This window comes from Myotis myotis, unplaced genomic scaffold, assembly GCF_014108235.1.
Source record: "Myotis myotis isolate mMyoMyo1 unplaced genomic scaffold, mMyoMyo1.p scaffold_m19_p_19, whole genome shotgun sequence".
NCBI classification, from domain to species: Eukaryota; Metazoa; Chordata; class Mammalia; order Chiroptera; family Vespertilionidae; genus Myotis; species Myotis myotis.
This window is the reverse complement of record NW_023416323.1, coordinates 18239699-18262485: the sequence shown is the minus strand read 5'-3', so window position 1 is coordinate 18262485 and position 22787 is coordinate 18239699.

Below are 22787 nucleotides of genomic sequence, written 5' to 3'. Positions count from 1 at the left end.
GGGAAACAGCTACTTCCCCCAGGGCCTCGTGCCCCACCGTGTCCCGCAGCACTGCTCCTTTCCAGTCCCAAGCGTGATCCTTTTGTGCAGGAAAATGGCTGCTTCTCGTTCTCCAACTAGTTTTTGTTCAGTTAAAGGCCTTTGAAGATCCTACTTAGGGTTGTTAAATCCACATAGTGTGAAGGTGCTTGCACCAAGGGAAGCAGCCATATGTTTGACAAATGCCCTCATCTCCCAGGCCCAAGGCCCCACCAGCTTCCTCATTTGACTCCTGGTTAATCCTGCTTTCCTTTAAGCCAAAAGATTTTAAATATTTTCAGTTTATTTGCTGATCAATTTTGTTTCTCTACTGTTTCATTTCTAGTAAAGTACTCTCATGGTTGGCCTCAGGACCTTCTCAGGACAAACATACAGTGTTTCAGGTAATTAAAGGTTAATGTGCCTTTGTGAGTCCTTGGAATCCTAAGCGCACTCAGAGCCCTGTTGCTATGGGGACATAGAGTCCTCCAAACAACTCAAATGACCTTCACATCTTGCTTGTAAATTGAAGGTTTCCTGAATGGATAATCATGTTCCTCTTTTTTTATATGCTATAGTTTATATGTTTTAATTGGATTACAGTGGAGTCATTTGCACAATATGTTGTCAAAGCTAACCCTGAGAATTACCTGGCAACAGTTAACGATTAGTCCAGCGCCAGGGAAAGCATGTATTAGAAACGCTGTGCTGTTCAGTTTGTTTATTTGGCCTCATCCTCCCAACAGCCCTGAGTTTGGTTTGGTCTGATCAGTCCCAGTTTAAACAGAAGGAACCCAACGTTGGGCTTCAGTTGACCAGGGTCACAGAGCTGGGGGCAGTGGCCGACTGCAGGGCTGGCCCTTGGCTGTTTGGTCCACCCCTTCGGAGAGCGCAGATTCCCACATACTTGCTTCAGGGCATCCTGGGAACCACCAGCCCACCCCTCAGGACTGAAATCCGGTTTCAAAAGACTGATTTTGCATTTTCAAAGGGGACCCTAAGGTAATCAGCACCTTGATGTGAATTTTTACTCAGAATTGAAACTATTCAAAGTATCGTCTTTTTTTTCCCCCAAATAAGTTATTTGATAGCAACTGTCTAAACAAATCCAGTTCAGTTTCTTGAGTGTTTGCCTCAGCAGAACAACAATGCCTACAGGTTTCACATTCATTTACTACTAACACCCCCATCATTTCTCACAAAAATTATCCCTTGAGACCCCCCTTAGGGGGAAATTGATGCCCCTTTTCCGTGACCTATTTGCTTCCATCTCAGAAGGTCACTTTGTTTTTAAAAAGTCTTAAAACGGTACCCACGTAGCCATCACCTGGAATCTTAGTCTCAGGTTCATGAGGTTAAGCACCTGCTTTTCGCTTCAGCCTCTAAAATTCCTTTTCAGTGAGTGAAAATGGCAGTGGGGGCCATGAGTCGCTGCCCAAAATCGAACACCAGAGGGATTGTGATTTAACATTACACTCATCGACCCCACAAATCACTTTGGAAATAGAAAGGAGTTTGTTTCTACAAGTCAGGTTAATGTTGAAAAAGAATCAATTCCAATCCTTTGCCCTCACATGCTGAGCCTTTCAGCAAGAGACGTGCCTGGAGGTTCCTCAGACATCTGCCTGGGATTAGATTTATATCTAATAGAGAACATCTGCTTCGGTGGGTCCCTGGCCACCACTGGTGCCATGTGAGGTTTTGTTGCTCTCTCCTTGAGCAAGGCCAAAGAATGTTCATACGCCACATCCATAAATTACATGCACTTCACATAGGTGCTTCCCTGCTTCGCGCTCGTAATCTTGGTGTATGTTCATAGTTTTCCACTTTTTGGATACATTTTGACCAATTATTCATGTTGGTCTGTGGCAAAATGTCTGCCTTGCAAAGAGGAACAATTCATTCCCAATAATTAACAGCCTCGATTCAGGGTGAAGCCGTTAGCTGTAAATAACAGAGCACAGCCCCGGGAGTACACGGGCTGTACTGTCTCACGAGGCGGAGCCAGAGGGCCGGCAGCTCCCAGGGCGGTGGATGCCACAGCCCCACAGACGTCAATGCCCAGGTGTGCACCCTCTCAGCATCCCACAGAAAGAGAACCTTTCCCTCCCTTGGTCTCAAATGAAGAAAATGTTGCCTCAGACAATCTTTGACAAGGCACGGCCTCACATGACAGCTGAGCCCCGAGAGTCTCACCTTTCCCTTGTCACCACTTGGGGGTTGGGGGTGCTTCTGGCACCTGGTGGGTGAGGCCAAGGATACTGCTAAACATCCTTCAGTCCACAGACCAGCCTGCACTACAAAGAGTTCTGCTCCCCTGTCAACATTGCCCAGGTGGAGAAACCCCGCGTCACCCACGCAGGATTCCACCTGTGCCTGGGGTGAGGGGAGGCCTCCAGGGGCTCCTGGGCCTCCGAGGAGTGGAAATCAAGAACAAAACCAAGACTCCATCCAAAAGGAAAGGGTGTCCGCCATAGGCCCCCTAGATACAGCTTCTGGTGAGGAACTGTAGCAGTGGAGATGGTTAAATAAGAAGTAGCTGATTCGCACCCCTGGCTGCACGTTAGAGTCGCCTAGGGAGCATTTCAAAACTCAGACCAGGCAGCACCCAGGCCCACTGGTCAGGATCCCGCAGGTGGTCCAAACAGGTGGTTTTAAGCTTGCGTGTGCATCAAATCTGGGGGCTGCCTTCCAGAAGTACTGCCTACAGCTGCTCATCAGTGATGGAATTCTCCAAGCAAATTAGGTGGGGTTTTGCCAACCTTCTGTCAACCCCGCCGACACTCCAGACTCACACAGTCGGAATAGGCACACCTTATCGGACACTCAGTTCAATTCACGTGTCGTTCGCTCTAACGGCGGGATGGTGCCGCCACAGTTCGAATAAAAGGATGTCGGGTTCCCTGACAGGCGATATCTTATTACCCAGATTCAACTGCAGGTTTACCTCACGTGTCACTGCTGCCGGCCACACGCGCGGTGGGAGCTGCCTCCACCTGCACCGTCTCGTTCACTCCCCAGAGCCCGGAAGACTTGCACATCAGAAAGGTTTCCAGCTGGAATTTTCCTCCCTCTACTCAGCCTTCAAATACTCCATTCCTAAACCACGTACCTCTTCCCTTTTATCGGTCTTCAGAAGTTGCCGTCCAAACCCAGAGAGTATTTCCAGAAAGAAACTTTAAATATTAAACATCTTAAAACTCAAGGCCTGTTCGGAAGAAAGCACAGTGAGCTTTGATGGGAGGTGGATAATCATCAGGGAGTCATTTCTGGAAATTTAGATAATACGGTTGTTTCTTTTAATGCCACATTCTCCTGGGAGGATGGGAAGACCATTTGACTGATTCTGCTCCAAAATCCTACTGAAGCAAAGGCTGAGCCCAAGTTATTTGCGGAACAGCAGCCTGGGCCTGGCCTGGCGCACGTATCGCAAAGCTGGAAAGGCAGCAACGCAATGTCCTCAAAAGAAGCCGGTCTCTCCCGTCGATGGGCAGACAGCTCTGATGGGAGCCAAACTCGGATGTTCCTAGGTTAGAACCTGTGTTCATCGGGCCCAGAAGGAATCGGGAAGATTCTGTGGAAACCAGCTGTCAAATGTAAGCTGTCTCGCTAGCAGAATTTAAAAAGGTTGGCCTCGGGGCCTGGGGGCCCTCACCACTGTGGCCAGACCTTCCATCAGAACCCTCAGTCTGAGAGGCTGATTATAAGAAACATACACTGTGTGCCAGCATCTTCCAAAGGAAATACCGTGAGATTCTCTCAGTGGGTCAGTCTCATTTTCTCCAGCGCAGACGAGGCTTAGCAGTGACCTGTGACCCAACTTTGTCTTCCCCATCATGAGAAGCAGGCCCTTTGGACCTGCTGGCACAGCTGAGCCGGTATTTCTGGAACCGCTGACTGAGAACACTCACCCCACCGTGAACTCTGCCAGAAATTCCTCGGGTTTACTCACGTTCATCTGTATTCCAGAACAGTCCTCAGCAAGATTGGCTAGTGCTGCTTTAGCAAGGTACTGTTTGGCAAGTCAAAACTTAAAGAACCTCTTTTTGTACGAAGTCATGTAGCGAAGTGGGGAAGAATTCTTGGGAACTCAGTTGATGTGGTAATTTGTCTGCTTTACGCCATATTTAACACCATTGAGTCGTGAAGCGTTTGCTTCCTTGGGAACTAACTGTTCTCGTGGGGTTGTTATAACTCCCTCTTCACACGACGTGCGCTTGGTGCTGGGAAGCTCTGAAGGGTTTGTGGGGCCGTCTGGCCAGAATCACTAAAGCTCTAACCATATCCCTTCTTCTGTAGTCTACCGTTACCCTTTTTTCCATATTTTGGTCTGAGAACAGGTATGTGTTCTGGATTTAAACACAACATACATCGAGAGAATATTTTTTCCTCAGAGAAGAAGATCTGTATTACAGAACAATCATTTGTTCAACCAAACTACCTTATGGCCGTGGTTCTTAAAATGTGGTCCCCAGGCCAGCAGCAGAAATGCAGACTCCCAGGCCTGCCCACCCCTGCTGAATCAGAGACTTTGGTGGGCCCGGCAGCCGGAGTTTAACACACCGTCCAGGCGTGAGAACCAGGGCCTTCGCTGTCAACCTTGGTTGTCCAGTAGCTTTGGGGAGTCAGACTAAACATAAGAAGCCCCTGGGGCGTCGATTAACACACAAATTCCTGGGTTCTTCCTTTTTATATCCTGACCCAGCATCTGTGGGGAGGGCTGGGGAGCCATGTTTCTGTCAGTGCCACAGCTATGGCTGTTCTATGTTATTTCCTACTCGGGATCCACTGCACAGAGAAGTGGGAGAAGATGTTCTCCTGCCGAGTCACTCGGCCTGGGCCAGTCCTAAGGTGATGTAACAGGAATTGATTCTTCATTTGCCCAGAACATCCGAGCGCCAGGCTGGAGTGGGACCTTTCGGACCCTGTCAGACGAGGCGTTTGCCCTCCAGCCCGAGGAGTCGAGGGCGTGAAGAGCCTCACTCCACAAAGATCTGAATCACTTTAAATCAATTTGCTTCTTATTAAAATGTACTTCAATAAAAAATAATTTCAACTCTTTTTTTACACTTAATTTCGCTTCTTTCCAGAGCAGAGGAAGGATGGGGCTCATTTTGACCCTGATTAATTTCAACTCTTAAGCCACAGAAGGATATCCAATCATTTAAAGCTTCCTGAGTGTTTCAGTTGATTAAAAAGGTTTTAAAGAGCATGGTAAATATTTTACCAGGAAGATAAGTTATTCAGTAAGAATTTATTTATTAAATACTAGTAACTTATTAGTTTGTTTATCTTTATTTTCATGAAAGTGCATTCTTTTCATCTGGGCACTTTTTTTCTATTCCCACAGCAGGTTAACCTATGAGTTGTTAATTCTGTAATAAGTAAATGTATTGAACTATAACTTGTGAAAGTTAACAAGATTTTACTAATGTTACAAGAAAAAAACGCTGTAAAATCACATTTCAAAAGAACATTTGGAGGATTTTAAGCATAGTTTTATGTACTTAAAAAGAAACTATGTTTGCTGTTTTAAAAAAAAGAACAAGTTTCTCATTTATCTTTTGAGTCATCCATTCTAAAAGAAATAACTAAAGCCTGACCTTTCCCCCCTTCTTATTGGTAGAAAAGAAAGCATTTAAAGCTTAAGTCCAAAATGAAGGCACGAGTTCAAGTATTTATGGATAGCCAGATATTTTATTTCGATAAAAAAAAAAATCTGAATACTTTCAGTTGCAAGCAATGACTAAAAATGGCTTAAACGATAAGGAGATTTGATGACCTCATAAAGGCCAAGTCTGGAGGTAGGCCGTCTGGGGATACTTAATTTAGCAGGTCCCCTCCACCCCGACTCCAGTGGCTGCTGTTTCTCTCGCCTTTCCCCTCATCCTGAGACATATCTCCAAGCATCACGTCTGGGGAACAACCCAGCACCACTGCCAAACCCTTCCTCCGTGTCCACCCCGGTTATGGATTGAGTTGTGTCCTCCCAAAAGACATGTTGAACCCTAACCCCAGCACCTGTGAATGTGATCTCTCCCAGAAGCAGAGTCTCTACAGAGGGAACCAAGTTCAAGTGAGGTCATGCTGGGCCCTAATCCAATGACGGGTCCTTTTAGGAAGAGAAGAGACACGAAGACCAACAGACTCCGGGAGAGCAAGCGCCACGTGAAACAGCCTGAGACTGCAGGGACGGGTCCACGAGCCAAGAAACAGCAGGAATTGCAGGCAGCACCAGGAGCCGGGAGAGAGGCGTGGAACAGCTTCTTCCCCACGTCTCTGGAAAGGACACCTTGACTTAGACCTTCGGCCTCCAGAGCTGTGAGAGAACACATTTCTATTGCTTTCAGCCCCCACTTTGTGGCCTCTGGTTATGACAGTCTTAGCAACTAATACATACAGCCCCCAGTACAGAGGCCAGAAAAGCCAATGTGCACTTTTCCAGCTTCTGACTCCTACCCGCTGGTCTCCCTAGAGACGGTCACATTTTGGAAAGTGGTCAGAGTGTCCAGGACCTCGTCTGCGTGTCCTGGCACCACCACCCCATCTCCACCCAGCCACCAGGGGCCAATTTGTCCCTCTGTTTGGGAAGCAGCTCTCGCCTCTTCCCTTTCACTCTGACACACACTCCTGAGCTCACCTGGATCGGTGCCTGGGATCTGTCCTGTGGCCCGGAGGCTCTGAGCGCCCCTTTCTCTTCCCAGTCCGCATTAATTCATTCAGGCCACCTCGGGCCACCGGCTTAGCATTTTACAGCCGACTTTTAAAAAGAAATCATGACTGGTATATCAAGGGTTGATTTGGTTTGGAGAAATTAGGATTTTTTTTCATAAGCAAGTAATTTGGGAATTAAATTAGGTCTAAAATTAATTTGAGGTTTCTGACAACTTGTTTGCAGGAAGTAATTGCTCTGGTGCTGGTGACTTTAATAATCAAAGAGAAGCTTAAGAAAAATTGAGCATTGCAAAAAGGAGAAGGAAATAATACATTTGAATTGAGCTCATTTCCCGAACATTTATTTATGAGGATTTTCCAACATACAGCAAAACTGAAGTAATTTCTCTAGTGAGCACCTATATATGTACCACCTAGATTCTGCCATTAACACCTGGACTGTGTAATAGAATAAAATAATCAGCCCTTCTGACTCCATCTTGCTCAAACCTGCCCAGGCCCCATCGCATGTGGGCAACATCTTCTGCTCATTCCCACACGGACACGCTGATCATTCCAGGGACCTGGCCTTCAGTCTAGGAGGGACTACGCCAACCTCCTCAAAACTGCCTCCCCACGGAGAAAGGGAAGGTACGTACAAAAATAACAATTGTTTATCAAAAGATTCATGGGAACCTCATGACTGGGGCCCTTACTGACACGTAGATGTCACCACCAGTCACCTCCTGCCCTCAAGCACCCCCTCTTTTGCCCCTCCCCTGACATAAAAGAAGCCTGAATTCCGTGGTCTCTCAAGATGTTCTTTAGGACACTAGTCTGCTGTCATCTCAGCTTGCTGGCTTTCAGAATAATGTCACCGTCCTTGCCTCAACTCCTTGTCACTCGACTTACTGGCTGTCCTGGGGCGAGCAATTCACTTGATTACAGTGGTGCTTGCTTGATCATATCTCTACTCTCTTCCCAGCCCTCTCTCCATCGAAGAATCCATTTTTTAATTAGGTGATTAACAAATGGCTCTGGGGACTCTTTGTCAGGAGGGTGCAAAGCAGACTCTGAGCACTCTCTCCCCACGTGCAGCAACCCAGCATAGAAGCCCTGGGATCTTGTGATTTCTAATAAGGAATACATATTGGGTCTGCTTCTGGCGCAGGGCTCCTAAAACCCTTAGAATTTCCTACATGAATACAGCTGTAAAGGCATCTTGATATCCATAACCACCACCTGAGTTTATGTGGATAAGGTGAGTGTGGGGAAGCACCTAAAGGTGGGATTGGTATGCTCACACATCTGAAGTTGATCACCCCCAGGGAGCTCTGCTGCCTCTGTGCTGGCTCTCACCATCATGGTCCATGGCCACCAGCAGTTCCAAATTGCATCCAGCCCTCTCAGATGCCAACCCCCTCAAAAAAGAGTTCCCCTGCCCTGGCCAGTGTGGACCAGTGGTTAGAGTGTTGGCTCGCGCACCAAAAGTCCGAGGGTTCGATATCTGGGTTGTAGGTTTGCTCTCCACCCTCAGTCAGGACACTGAACCACCGCCGTCTGCAGCCCACCCCGGTAACTTTCCCCATTGAACTCCTATTCCGACACAAACATGAAACCCAAAGATAAGTCTCTTGTTCACAACTCAGTTGAACTCTCACCCTGAGCTCTTCAGTGAATTCATGACTCTAAAGCGTTGGAGCACATTTATTAAACACCCACAAAATGCCAGGAACGGCCCTTGCTGGTTTGACTCAGTGAGCGTCAGGCTGTGGACTGAAGGGTCCCAGGTTCGATTCCGGTCAAGGGCATATGCCCGGGTTGTGGGCTCAATCCCTAGTGGGAGGCGTGCAGGAGGCAGCCAAAGATTCTCTCTCATCATTGATGTTTCTATCTCTCCCTCTCCCTTCCTCTCTGAAATCAATAAAAATATTCTAAAAAAAAAAAAATGCCAGGAACAATGCCAAGCCCTCTAACAAAGGCCTCCATACTGGCTACTCATTAGAAACACCTGGAAAACTTTTACTCTCAGTGCTGGGGCCCCACCCACAGGAATTCTGATTTTATTGCTCTGAGCATATTGCCCAAGGTGTCAGTGTTTCCCCCCAATCCTCCCTCCAGGTGTATACAGCCGGGGCTAAGAATCCCTGCACTAGGAAATGGGATGCTTAGTCCTACAGGTAAAGGAGAGCTGCCTAGGGGGCTGAACAGGGAGATGACAGGTGTGCCTTTCAGAAATAGCCCTGGGGGCGGCAAGAGGGCACGGGGTTTGGGGTGAGGAGCTCTGGTTTGAAGCCCCAACTCTAACAGCAGGACTGAGGACACAATTTGCCAGGCCCCACACATAATGAAATGCAAGCCATTTGTTCAGAAACTACGAATTTTGAGATGGTGATAGTAGAGCATTAAACTAAAGCAGGGAGGGGGAGAGGGGGATGAGTGGGCAGCCGGGGAGGTTCTGAGTGCAGAGCCCTGGTCACATGCCCGTGAAGCTGGCCCAGTTTTATTGCTCACAATCCTGGGAAAGTTTTTGATTCCCTAAACTCCTGACTCATTTCTGTGAGGGGATAGCATATTTACCTCTAGGTCATTGTGCAGATCATAGACCATGAATGTGTAATGCTTAGGGCGGAGCTTGCATATCCATTTAGTGGGTGAAGGGAAGGAGGATGGGGAAAAGGAGGTAGATTCGCAACCCAGTGTGAGTGGAGGTCCCATCTCCACCTGCAAACTGAAAGATAAAAACACCCTCCTTGCATGGAGTCCAGTCCCTGCCTAAGAGCTGCCCCCAGACTTCTAGCTGTGGCCAGCAGAGGGCAGCTTTGTGCAACTACAGCCCCAGGAGTCAGGGAAGCCCCCAACTCAAGGGAATCCTGCTGCAGAAGGTATGGCTGGGAGCCTGTAATTTACTCTTCATTCTCAAAACTAAAGCAAACAAAGCCCCAAGAAATAATCCCAACCAGTACCTTTGGCACACGACTAAGATAGTAAACAGATTAAAGTAAAAGGCACATGACCCGCATGCAATAAAGAGGCAGCATGCCTCCCTGGGGCCTATAACCCAATTCCTCGCATGCCCCTATCACCAGGATGAGGAACTTCAGAGCCTGCCTGGCATTCCCAAGAAACAGGAAGCACTTGATGGGCATATCCCCATGCAGTATTTCCTTTCACAATGGCCTGGAGAGCGAAGCATTTTTATATCGCCCTTCATTTCTAAACACACCCAGAGCTGTTCCTAGGATATGCTGGCTCCCTGCCACCTCAGGGCCTTTGCACATGTTGTCTCTGGTGCTGGAAATACTATTCTACTCCACTCCTTACTTGGATGACCTACACATACTTCCATCTCAGGTCAATCATTATCAGGGAGACCTTTTCAAACCTCGCAGGCCTTGCCAGGTAGCCTCGTTAATAGCTTCCATAACAACCTGTCCTTCCCTATCAGGGCTTCTATTGTGGTGTCTACATATCTGTGTGGCTATCTGACTAATGTCTTTCATTTGTTTCTAAGCACCAAGAAGACAGAAAACCACCATTTTATTCATTGCTGACTCTCGAATATCTGGGATATTGCCTGGCACGTGCCCATAAATATGTTTGTTGAATGAATGAATAAATGTGCCCAACATCACACAGCTACTAAGAGGCAGAGCTGGTGTTCAACACAGATCGCCTGACCCCTAAGTCGGTCCATGTACCACTTTATCTTGTTGCCAAATATGAGCAAACACCAGTTACAAAGAGGATAAAGGAAATCATTTTTTTCTCTTTCAATGATAAAACTTTCCTCTGTTACCATGTCATGTTTTCTTGAATCCATACAAAAACCATGAGCCTGCCTCTCAGAGACAAACCAGTTTCCACACCTTCTCTGCCTTGAAAACATTAATAAATAAAAAATGTTTTAATAAATAGATGAACCGGCAAAGATGATGTTGAAAGTCAGGGTTGGGAAGGAGCAGGCTACAGCATTCTAGAGTCCCAGAGGCACAAGGGATTCTACAGGTCCTGGCCCCCATCACCACTCTGAAGCAGGGGAGTGGAGGCACAGAGAGGTTAAGTGTCCTGCCCCAAACCACACAGCTGGTTAGTCCAACATAAACCTCTTATTCCCAGACATATGCTCTTTCCAGCTTCTGTGTTGGAGTCAAAGGCTGCACAGAGGCCTTTGTGGTAGCTGAAGAAGATACTGACTTTGTTAAGCCGTGCACAGCTGTGCCACCTCCTTCCTTCCTGTCCCCAGGACGGACTATGGAGTGTCTATTGTTGTCTCACTTGGGCTTCTCCCAGAAGGGAACTCTGATTAAGGGTCCTGATGCCAGGATGTGAAAGAAACACTTATGGGAATTGCCAAGTGAGGCTACGAAGGGAAAGCAGCTAGTAAAGGCTGGGTGATGGAGCCAACTACACTTTGGGCACCTGGAGCTTGGTGCCACTGGGGCACGCTAGAAGCCAGTCTATGGCAGAGTTATCTCCCAAGGGCAAGGGGCTGAAATATTCATATATCAACTACCGGCAGCCTTTGCTGGAGCACCGCTGGGGGCGGAGGCGGTGGGTATGAAGTGTGTTAATTCACCGACACTGTGGCAACACGGGTTTCAGTGGCGAGAAAGAGCTCTCAGGTGAAGAGACGCAGGTGCTGGCAGTTAATGTCTCGCTTGTGTTTACTGAAATGGCAAAGATGCGGGATATGAGGACACTATCGCGAGTAGAACTGTTCCCCAAAAAGGCATGTGGAGGTCCTAACCCCCTGTGAATGTGGCCTTATTTGAAAATAGGGTCTTTGAATATGTAATTAAGATGAGGTCATGTTGCTTCAGGGTGGCCCTAAATAACAGACTGTGGACCTTATAGGAGGGAAGTTTGGACAGATGCAAAACACCCAGAGGCCATGCAATGGCAGAGGCGGAGATTGGAGTGATGCTGCCACAAACCAAGGATCGCCAGGGGGTGCCTGGAGCCGCCAGAAGCTGGAAGAAACAAGGAAGGACCCTTCCCCACCATCCCCAGCGGACAGAAGTTGGGGACTGCTCTGCCGGTTTGTCCTGGCCACTGTGTTCTGGAGGAACTTGTGCTCAGGGACAGCAAAGAGGCAGAGGCAGGGGGATCACAATGTCTACCTACAGGGGGGTAGGGAAGGGAGCAGGTGAGTTAATATCTTTATTTGTACATTTCTTTATGGTTTGAATGGTAGAACGGGCATATTCACACAGGACCTCTAGAATCAGTTTTTCTTTGTTTTTTCTTCCCCAGCACGCAGGATGGCTCCTGTGCCCAACTTCCCTGCTGCTTCCATTGTAATGGAGCTGGAGATTAGCAGGGAGAGGCATGCTGTCCAGGTATTAGCACCCGTTCCTTGGAAAGGCCGAGAAATCTGTATCTCAAAGGTGCATCTGGTCAGTTCTCTGCTCTGTAGCAGCAGCCTGGCCAGGGGATGGCAGCGCCGCGCCAGAGGATGGGCCAAGTTCACAGACACCACAACCACAGGAAACAGCCGGGCGACTGGCCCAGCGCCCAGCTCTTCATTCCCCAGCGGCGCTCGGGGACCCACCCCCAGCCCGGGCGGGAACTCGCGATCAGAACGGGACTTCCCAGGCACGGACACGTGAACCAAGCTTGCCACGTGCATTGTATGGGCCAATGGGAAGTGGGCGGATGTGACGCACGAACCAGGCCCGCACGTGCTCCGCTTGTGCGGTGAGAGGACGGCCCTGGGCAGCACCAGAGTCCTGGCCCCAGTGCCTCCGGGGCTGAGCATCCCGCTGACCTGCAACCGTGAGAGCGGCGCTCCCTGCTGTGGCCCCGACATCCGCGCGGGTGGGAGCGTCTGTGTCATTGGCGGTGAGTTAGTCGGTTTGACAGCGTTACCTGGCTCTTGCGTTGATGCTAATAAGGTGTCACTTTGGCTGATGAAACAGATATCCTAGGGCTGCCCCTTTCCTCGTAACTCTGGCCAAGCCGCCAGTGACCTGCTCAACACTACCTCCCTCCCCCACTCCCACCCTTGCCCTCCCCCCCCCCCCCCACACACACACACACAGGCCTGGTCCAAAGGTGGTCCTCTGAGCTGCTGCAGGGAGGACGGGGGCTCGGGCGGAGCTCTGCAGCCGCCTCGCCGCGTTGTGGGAAGTCTGCCGACGATGAAGACCGAGCCGTTTAGTCAGTGGCTCAGGGCGTGGGTCTAGGAACTTTTCAGGACATGCAAGCCTCTTGGAGACCTGGAAGAAAATGATAGTGACCAAGATACAAAAGGGAAATTGCAAAGACCAACACATGTTTAAATACATATCTGCAGAGTATCGTTATGCAACTTTCTTCAGGGTTACAGCCAACATTCATAGCATGCCGTTATACTTGAGAGTAAGTTGCAGGTTTTGTTGTCTCACGGCACAAAAATTCCCAGGTATGCGGTGCTGAGAGCTCGGAGCCGACCATTAACTGAGCGGTTTATGGTGCAGTAAGGCGGTTAGGAAGGCTGAGTGTTGAGTATCAGACCCCCTGGGTGCGCAGTCACACAGATGGGGTGTTCCTCTCACATAACAAGAAGCCTGGAGGGGGCAGTTTCCTGTCTATATTTGGCTGGAGACAGTCACGTAGCCATTCCTGCACCAAGTACCAGTACAGAGAGGAAGACTGGCTTTATTTATTGAACAACACACTTTCTCTGTGCCAGGCATCATTCTAAGCCAGGGATGGGCAAACTTTTTGACTCAAGGGCCACAATGGGTTCTTAAACTGGACTGGAGGGCCGGAACAAAAGCATGGATGGAGTGTTTGTGTGAACTAATATAAATTCAAAGTAAACATTACATAAAAGGGTACGGTCTTTTTTTTTTTTTTAGTTTTATTCATTTCAAACGGGCCTAATCCGGCCCGCGGGCCGTAGTTTGCCCACGGCTGTAAGCGCTTCACAATGCTAACTCAGTCCTCTCACGGCCCTGTGAGAGGGGCATAATTATTACCCACACTTTACAGGTGAGGAAACTCTGGCGCCGAGAGGGTAGGTTACTGGGCCCAGGTTGTACCACTTGTAAGTGGGACGGCTGGGATTTTAGTCCGAACCATCTTACTCCAGAATTTACATTCACACTCCACTGCTTCCTGATGCCCTTTTATGTGCAGGTGCATCCTGGGGGCAGGTGACTGCTAGGTGACTGCTTTGAGGACTGGCGATGCTGGAATGAAATCCAAGTGCCCTTAGGAAGGAGAGCAGGGATAGGTCCTGACAGTGGCTCCTCCTCTCTCCCATGCTCCCTTCTCCTCCCCAACATGCTAGCATAAATCGGCCAACTGAAAATCCAATCATTGTTCCTCTCCCACCTCTGTGACTCTCCTCTGCCCTTCTGCCCTTTCCCTCACTCTCCACTTCTCACTCTTTAGTTCGAATTATAAAATGACTTTTGCAATGTCAGGCATAAATAGATTATGAGAAGAAAATCTTTTGTTTAAACAGAAATTTTAATTTTCTGAAAGGTGGTGAATAAACACTCCAGAATGCATTAAAGATCAACAAGTCTTGTTTGCGTAAAATCATGCTTCAATTTCTTTCTATAAGCAGAAAATAGCTCCCGTGTCCTTGCCAGAATCCTCTTTGTGTCAAAGGATTGGTCTCACCATTTCAATGTGTGCTGCTCAGAAGAAGCTGAGTTCCCACCCAGGTAGGAAGACTCGTCACATGGAACCAGCTGGGTGGTGGGCTTCCACTGCAGTCCCTTCCCTTCGAATAGAAGCATTTTCAAGGTTGAGCATAAATTACAAATTGCCTTCACCCAGAGGAGAATGCCCCTGGCATGGCTTCCCGAGGACCACGTCCCAGCTTGGAGGAGCTCTCCGTGGGCATCAGAACGTTCTGTACCTTTCACCAGCGGCTTAAATCGCAGGCCAGAGAAGGTCTTCGGTGAGACGCTGCAGGCTGGACGTCACAGAAGGCACCACAGCCACATAAGCGAGACAGGGGAGGTTGTTATAAGAAAATAGGCCGGTCCAGCGGAAGTGAGGTGGGAGAGCTCCCATTACCTGAGCTGCACAACACATCATCCCGAATCCTGACAGTCTCACAGCCGTTTTTCATGCTCGAAGATTCTGGGGGTCGGGACTTCGGATGGGGAACAACAGGAAGGGTGTGCGTAGCTGCTCCGTGTTATCGGGCCTCTGCCGGGAAGGCGCAGAGGCTCAAGGCAGAATCTGGCGGTGGGCTGGGACTGTCAGAGGAGCACTGTGCATGGCTTCTCCCAGTGGCCTGGGCTTCCATGGAGAGATGCCTCGCCTCTCAGATCTCTGACTGCAGGGAGGCTGGCTGCCCCGCCCCCACCCAGCTGCTGCATCCTGAGACCCATTGCCATTTCTGCACTGAGATCACACTCCCTGGCCATAGGCTGTGCCCAGCCACGGGCGGGGTGTGGCTGGAATGCTTAGCCTGTTGCATTCCCACAGGACGCAGGACTGATGGGTGAGCCTAGCGCATGTACTTCCCACAGTCCTGCCAAGCTCTCCTTAAAACAGGCTCGAGCAAAAGTCCTCATTCCATAGCTGTGGGCTGCATGGAATGACTTCCTCCCAGAGGCTATGGGACGGAAGGGGGAAAGAGTAACCGCTCAGTGGGAAAACCTGGCGGACAAACCTGGTGATCAAGGTCAACATCAACAGTGACAAGTAACGTGACGGCACGCACCCTGGATATGACGGGTGAGAAGGGCCCTGGACCTCTAAGAGTCTTGGTCCCAGAACCTCATAACCGAACTCTTACCATGAGAATACATCAAACAGATGCCAGTACGGGAACATTCTACAGAATACCTGGCCAGCACTTCTAAAAACCCTCAAGGTCATCAAAACATATCTCTAAGGAGCTGAGGGAGGCGTTATTAAAAAGATAGAGGGGTATGAGAGCCTGTAAAAGGGGGCTTCCATGTCTAGGGAGAGGGCACCCAGGAAGATGGTGCAGGAGCTGAAATAGTTGGCTGGGCAAAGGATGGGAGGATGGTTACAGCAGGGGATAGCCCCAGGCACGAGGCAGCGTGGAACTTCTTGTAGCTCAGAGAAGACCTCTGTGTCTGGAGCTGAGACAGAGGGAAGGTGCATTCAGTAGGTGCCAAGTACTTTTCAGGGGATGAAGCACCTTATCAGGACTTTGTTCTAAGAGACACAGGAAGCCATGGAGAGGTGTTAAGCTGAGAGGCGACAAGCTGGCACTTGTGTTTTTTATAACCTGCCCCTGTAATGCCAGGGTGGGGAAACCGTGGCACCACAAGCATTAGGTGCCCGCCTGCAAGAAATAGAAAACCCAGTTGCAGCTGACTTCGCGAAGGAGGAAGATGTGAATCTCCCTTTTTGTGGAGCACGGAAGGAAGTAGAGCTAACTCAGGCTCATACGTCTGGGCTCCGACCAATTTCGTTTTATTCGCTCTGACCCACTTCACCCCAATATGTAGGCCTCATCCTTGGGCTGGTGGCTAGGTGGTGCTCTTCTCCCAGGCATCACATCCAGTTACAACAGCATCCAAAGAAGAATACCAACAGCTTCAGTGACTCTTTTTTAGGAATGAGAAACTGTTCCTGGAAGTTCCTGGCAAAATTCCTTCTCATGGCCCCTTGGCCAGGACGGGAGGATGTACTTACTCCAGACCATTCACTGCAAAGAAAATGAGGCTGCCGAACTGGCTGAGACTAACCAGAACCTACCCCTGGGGGGGAGATGGAGTCACTCTCCCTTGAGTTCTTGGGTGTTCTTAGCGAGGAGCACTGAGCAAGGAGGGAAATGGTCACAGGATTAGCACCAAACCACGTCCACCACCCAGAGCTGCAGTGATGCCGAAAGGCCCTGCGGTGGTCCAGACAAGAGGGGAGGGGCCGGAGACTAGCAGCAGACATTTAGAGAACTGGGTGAATCAGATGTATATTTGAGAGGCAGAAACAATAGGACTTTTGGATGGATTGGATAGCTTGGTACAAGAGATAAATTCTTTATATGGAGTAAATATTACACGGTTGTTTCCCTAAATTCAATTTTCTAGTAATCGCATCCCAAAGCCACCATAGAAAACACTGTTCTATCATAAATATGAGCTTTCAGAGGGGAAGTTCCGTAAGAATAAGAGCCCATTTTACTGGGAATATTTTCTGTCCCCACCAATGACTTCACCAAATGTTCCTGTCCTGAGCACTTAGAATCCATTCAGCCCAATCTAGAGTAATTTTTAAAGAAATAAAACCAACATTGCAGTCAGTCAATTCCATGTTTAATAAGATTATGCCACTTAAGATTTCAACTTGATTAAATTTAAAATATAAATGTCTAGGTATAAAGTAAAACATAATGGCTTTTATTAAACCAGCTCCAGTCCGAAGCTCAGTTCAGATTTCACGTGGTTTTATGTCTGCATTTCCTGCTGAGTCATTCTTTTCATAAACAACTTCTGAAACGATAAAGCTGACATTCATCAGCATGGACATTACCGTCCTGTCTTGAATGCAAGGAGTACAGCATTATCACATCTACTCCGCTCAGAAGGAGAGGTGGCCTGCCAATGTGTATTATTATCCTGCAAGGACTTCTGTAATGAATAAGCCCTAGACATCGCATGGATTGCCTGTTCAGATATGCTCTCATTCTGATAGGGGCCTTGTAAGTACTTGGAAATTGCTCGGAGCCGCTGCTTTGATATCCTTCAGAGCCATACATTTTGTTATAAACCTGAAACTTCATTTGGAGGCAATTTAACCCTCAATTTATCCACAAACTTTTAAAGAAAAATGGGCCATTTCCCAAAGCAAATTACTCCTGAAATGTGAGACCGTGTCTCATAAATATGGCCATTTTCAAATTGGTAAGGACTACACTGGAAATGAGGACAATTCAAATTCAAACCAACTCAACAATGATAGAGCAGGGGCTTATGGGGGGTTTGGGTTGTTTATTTGCCTTTCAGATTGTTAAATATTTTAGTGATAGCTGGTATTTGCAGAGGAGGTTAATAAAATACAAATGACAGGATAATAAGATACAAGTTGGTACAACCTCATTGGAAGGTATTGTGGCGGCAGCTATTACAATGTTTAGAACGCAACAACTTCGTTTCTAAGTGTTATACTAGAGAAAAGCCTACTCACATGTGAAGAGACAAGAACAGAGAGATAACTGATAGCATTGGTTGCCAAAGGAGAATTGTAAACAACTTAAAACCCATCAAGGCTTAAACATTAGTGTACATACATTCAAGAAGAATGCAGGAGACCAACCAGTACTGGTTATGATTATAAATACACTAGAGGCCCGATGCACGAAATTCATACAAGGGGCTCAGCCCTCGCAGCCCCGGCTACCTCTCAGCCTCAAGGCCCCGCCCCCCGCCCACTGGTCGTTCTGGAAAGTTGTTCTGCTGTCTGGTCTAATTAGCATATTAGCTCTGTATTATATAGGATGTGAAGAGAAAAAATGCAGTGAAAAATTAATCAAGTTTGAACTGATGTTAGATAATGCCCCCCCCCAACTAATTTTCTATATGGGTATTTATTTAGACAGATGCTTGGAAAACAGCCTGGAACTGTAGCATCTAGATACCCAATAGATTAACATATGATTGCACTAATACACTTAAATGAATAAATGATTGGACTAATACACATGGCTAATGTCTTTTTCCATTTGGCATCTGCCTTTCAAGTTTTGTTCATGGAGTTTTAACAGCACTGCTTATTTTCTAAAATCTGCACGTGAGCTCCTAAGACAGGTGAGGGCCCCTGTTCCGGACGCGTGGCAGCTTCACCTGGTCAAGGTTTCATTCCACTGTCGACTGGTAGTTCTCAAACAAAATTCTACCTCTTGGTGACTGTGCTCACGGACCTTCCTCTTCCCCCTTCCCCTTCCCCTTTCCCTCTTCCTCTCCGTCTCCCTCACTGCTGCTTGTGTCCTTTAGACGAGAGTTAGAGCATTTCTTCTATGGAGAAGCCCCCGGGATAGGACAAGTCACCCTGTGACACGTGCCGTGATGGCACCAGGAACCATCCTTTTTCATACTCAACATAATTGTGATTATACGGCCATTGTTCAGTTAACCATGTTAAACTGAGAAATATTCCTAACCTGCAGAAAATAGTGTAAGTAGACTTGTAGACAGGGCCACCCCATATTCTCATACACGTTTCCTGTATTCGACCCTGAGAATCATATAGCCTCTTTGTGTTTATTGATGGTAAAATTGGGGCTCAGACTATCATGTCTTAAGTTTGCTGTGAGGATTAAATATCTTAATCCTTGTAGATCACTTAGGACAGTGCCTGACACATTGTATTGTAGGAACTCAAATGTGATCTGTTGTTACTGTTATGACTCGACTATGAGTTATGTGAGGGCAGGAACCCATCCATCGTATTAACTGTGGTGAATTGCACGTGATGGCTCCTGGCTTCCCTTATTCTGATATACATGGTATGCACATCCCTTTGCAATGTGGTTTTGCCACCATCCCATCCAGAGATAGAGCCCTAGTGCCCCTCCCCTTGAATCAGGACTGGCCTCAGACTCTCCGACCAGTAGATGCCACACAAGTGCCATCCTACAGTTTCTGAGGCGAGGCCTTAAGAATTCTTGCAGTTTTCACTCTCATTCTTGCAGAATGCTGCTCTCTAAGGAAGCTAGTTGAACCCAGGTCGTCTAGCCTAACCCCCACCTGGAGGAAACTGAGGCACCCCACCAACACGCAGCACCAACCAGTTTTTGTGTGTGAGGTCATATTAGGATTTGCAGTCCCCTGACCCTCTAGCTGAATGTAGGTACATGAGCAAGTCCAGAATTACCAACCAACCCACAGAATCATGAGAAATAAAATATCACTATTATTTCAAACCACATTTCAATACTAAGTATTGGGGTGAGTTGTTACCTAGCAAATATTAACTGATACATTCACCGTGGTTTCCTTCATGCCCAGCACAGGGCTGGCACTAGTAAATGCTCAGTAAGTATTTGTTGAATGAATGAATGAATGAATGAATGAATGAGTAAAAGAGAAATGTGAGTGATGCAACCCTTTTATTCTGTTGGACAGAATAATTCCAGAGTAGAATCAAATTACAACAACCATGATCTCTTTTTAATTGCTGATTTCATAGACTGTGCTTAGGAAGAAAGATGTGATGGGACATGATCTTCTAATTGCATTAGAACAACATGTCTTGTCTTTTCTATGGATTGTCAAAGAACATCCAAATTTCAGGTCCAAGTCCCCTGACAGCTGTAAAAACTAAACCGCTCATTAATACATTTCAGGAAAGTACACTCAAATTGATTGCTGTAGTTATTAGGAAGGTTGATATTTCTCCTTCCTGCAACCACAGACAAAAAGTCCCATTTGGGACTACTGGCAATAATTTGAACTCGCTGGAATGCTTAGTATATCTTTATCATGTATAACAGAAATCTTAATTTTCCACTTGTATCAAGTTCTTACTCCTGAGGCAAATCCAGAAGGCAAAGAATCTTCAAAGCCATAGAATTGTGTTCATGTCTTCTCAAATTTCAGCTTTAAGACCGAGTTGAGAAGACAAAACAGATTAATTAATTCAAGTGTCACGATTATAATTATCTAAATTGCTTTACTCCCAGATTTTCAATATTTTAAATTCACCCAACAGTTAAGTTTTGAGGATTTATGTAGCATAAACATTTGTTAATCAACTACCATAAAACCGGTTTTTGTGTATTTGGGTTTTTTTTTAATGATTTCTTGGGGCTGTAAGGAGCGAGTAGGAAGAAAAAATAAATGGGCCAGTTTTCTCATTTTTTATGCCAGAGAGTCAATAGCCAATAGAAAAAGTTCAGCTTCTACAATTTTTAAATTCATTTTTCTTCATTCTAGAGAGATAGTAAACTTGTTTCTCCTTGGTTGTGTGTGTGTGTGTGTGTGTGTGTGTGTGTCTGTGTCTTCAGCTGGCAATTTCTCTAGTTCAACTTCAAATTCTTTTATTGTCAATTCCAAGTAAAATTGAATACTTTCTCATTAAAAATAGTATGCATAGCAAAAGTCCCCATTTTCAGCAAAGCCTATTATTTGGTTTTTTACCCCTATAGCAGAGGGATACTAACAAAGATGATTATTTTGGGAGAGTAGGATATTGAGGGTGTTTTCACTTTGGCATTATTCTTTGCACTTTTATACACGCCTAACTTTTTGTTGTTGTTGTTAATCCTCACCTGAGGATATTCTTCTATTGATTTTTAGAGAGAGTGGAAGGGAGAGAGAGACACAAAGAGAGAGAAACATCAATGTGAGAGAGACACATTGACTGGCTGCCTTTGCACAGCCCCAACCAGGGCCGGGGATCGAGCCTGCAACTGAGGCACGTACCCTTGATCAGATTCGAACCTGGGACCCTTCCATCCACAGGCCTATGCTCTTTCCAGGGAGCCAGGCCAGCGAGGGCATTGCTCAACTTCCTTTTTTTCTTTTTTTTTTAATTTAATGATTAAAATTCCTGTTAGGTTTAAAATCGACTATTTATTTAACTGCTCAACTTTTTAAAAGCTTAACCATGTATTGTTTTATGAAAACTATCGTCATTTTTTAAAAAACCAAATAGCTGAAATCTTTTTCCCAGTTTCCTCCAAACGCCTGGCTTGAAAAGCATGCAGCTAAGATAGTGCGCTCGCCAGCGATCCACATGTAGAGGACTCTCGTGTCCATCTGGGAGGAAGTTACCCAGAGGGGGCGGGAGCGGAGATAAGTGTTGTGGGGCATCGCCTTTATCAGACACAAATTGGCACAGAGGACTGAGGGGGTGAGCTGAGCGGCGCCGGCACAGGGCGGACCCCACTGCAGTCCAGGCGCAAAGGTTTCCAAGAAGGGGCCTCTCCCAGCCTGAGGGGTGCTCCCTGGTCAGCTCAGGTTTGGATTTCTTCGCTTCACTGCGTGATGGAAACCCCCAAACACTTCGAGTTAGAGGCCTCTCCCAGGGCTTTGCATTCCCAGGATTCTTCTGTACCAAATGCAGAAGGGCCGCCAGCCCTGTGCCTGAGGGTGGACACTGGAGGTCCGGGTGGGGCCGCCGAGGCAGCCCCCAAGGCCTTCCCACCTCACCTGCAGCCCCGCCCCGCAGCAGCGGCTGGAAACACCCCTCACCACAGGCCTGGCGCTGCGCTTGTCCTTTTAGTGTTTTCCTAAATATAACGCCCTCCCCGGTTGCAGGGAATCCGGAGGGCCAAGCCTGCTCCTGATCTGAATGGGACATTGTCAAAAGCCCGGCAGGCGACAGCGAGACAGTGCAGGTGAATGATGGTGTAATCTTTAAGTCGAGAGAGCTTTTCTAAGTCTGACACGGAGCTTAGGAGCCATAAAGGAGATCAATATTTCTGACAGGAAAATTAAGCTCTTCTGCATGGAAATGTACGTCAAATGACCTGACAAACTGAAAAATGATTTGCATATCCAAAGGCCCGATGTCTTTAATGCGAGAAGAGCGCCTGTGAATCGATAAGAAAAAGACTGACAAACCGAATAGAAAAATGGGGGCGGCTCTCTATCATCGCAGTCCCCAGAACAAACGAACAGCAACTGCTCTGAAGTCGGAGAAGAGGCTCGGTCTCACTTGGGAAAAGAGACGTGCACATCAGAATGACCGGAGCTGCCCCTGCCAGCTGTCAGACTGGCGAGGGGCGGGTCTCCACGGATGGGATGGGGGCTTCGTGCTTACCGTGTACACTTAAGTTATGTCCCTTTTGAGTTTTATACCAGGGACATATTTTGCCTTTTCAAAAACAAATGTTTTACATACAAGCAAGCAGCCTGGCTGGCATGGCTCAGTGGTTGAGCATCGACCCATGAACCAGGCGGTCACGGTTTGATTCTGGTAGGGACCTATGCCCGGGCTCAATCCCCAGTGTGGGGCGTGCAGGAGGCAGCCAATCAATGATTTTCTCTCATCGTTGATGTTTCTCTCTCCCTCTCCCTCTCTCTCTGAAATAAATAAAAAAATATTTTTAAAAAATAAAAAAACACATGCAAGCAAGCAGAATTCCTAAGCAAAAAGATCTGAAATGGAGCGTTTGCAGATGTTTCTGCCTCTGCCCCTGGACAACCTTTGGCCTGCTCATGCATTCATGCAGCAAGTACTCTGAG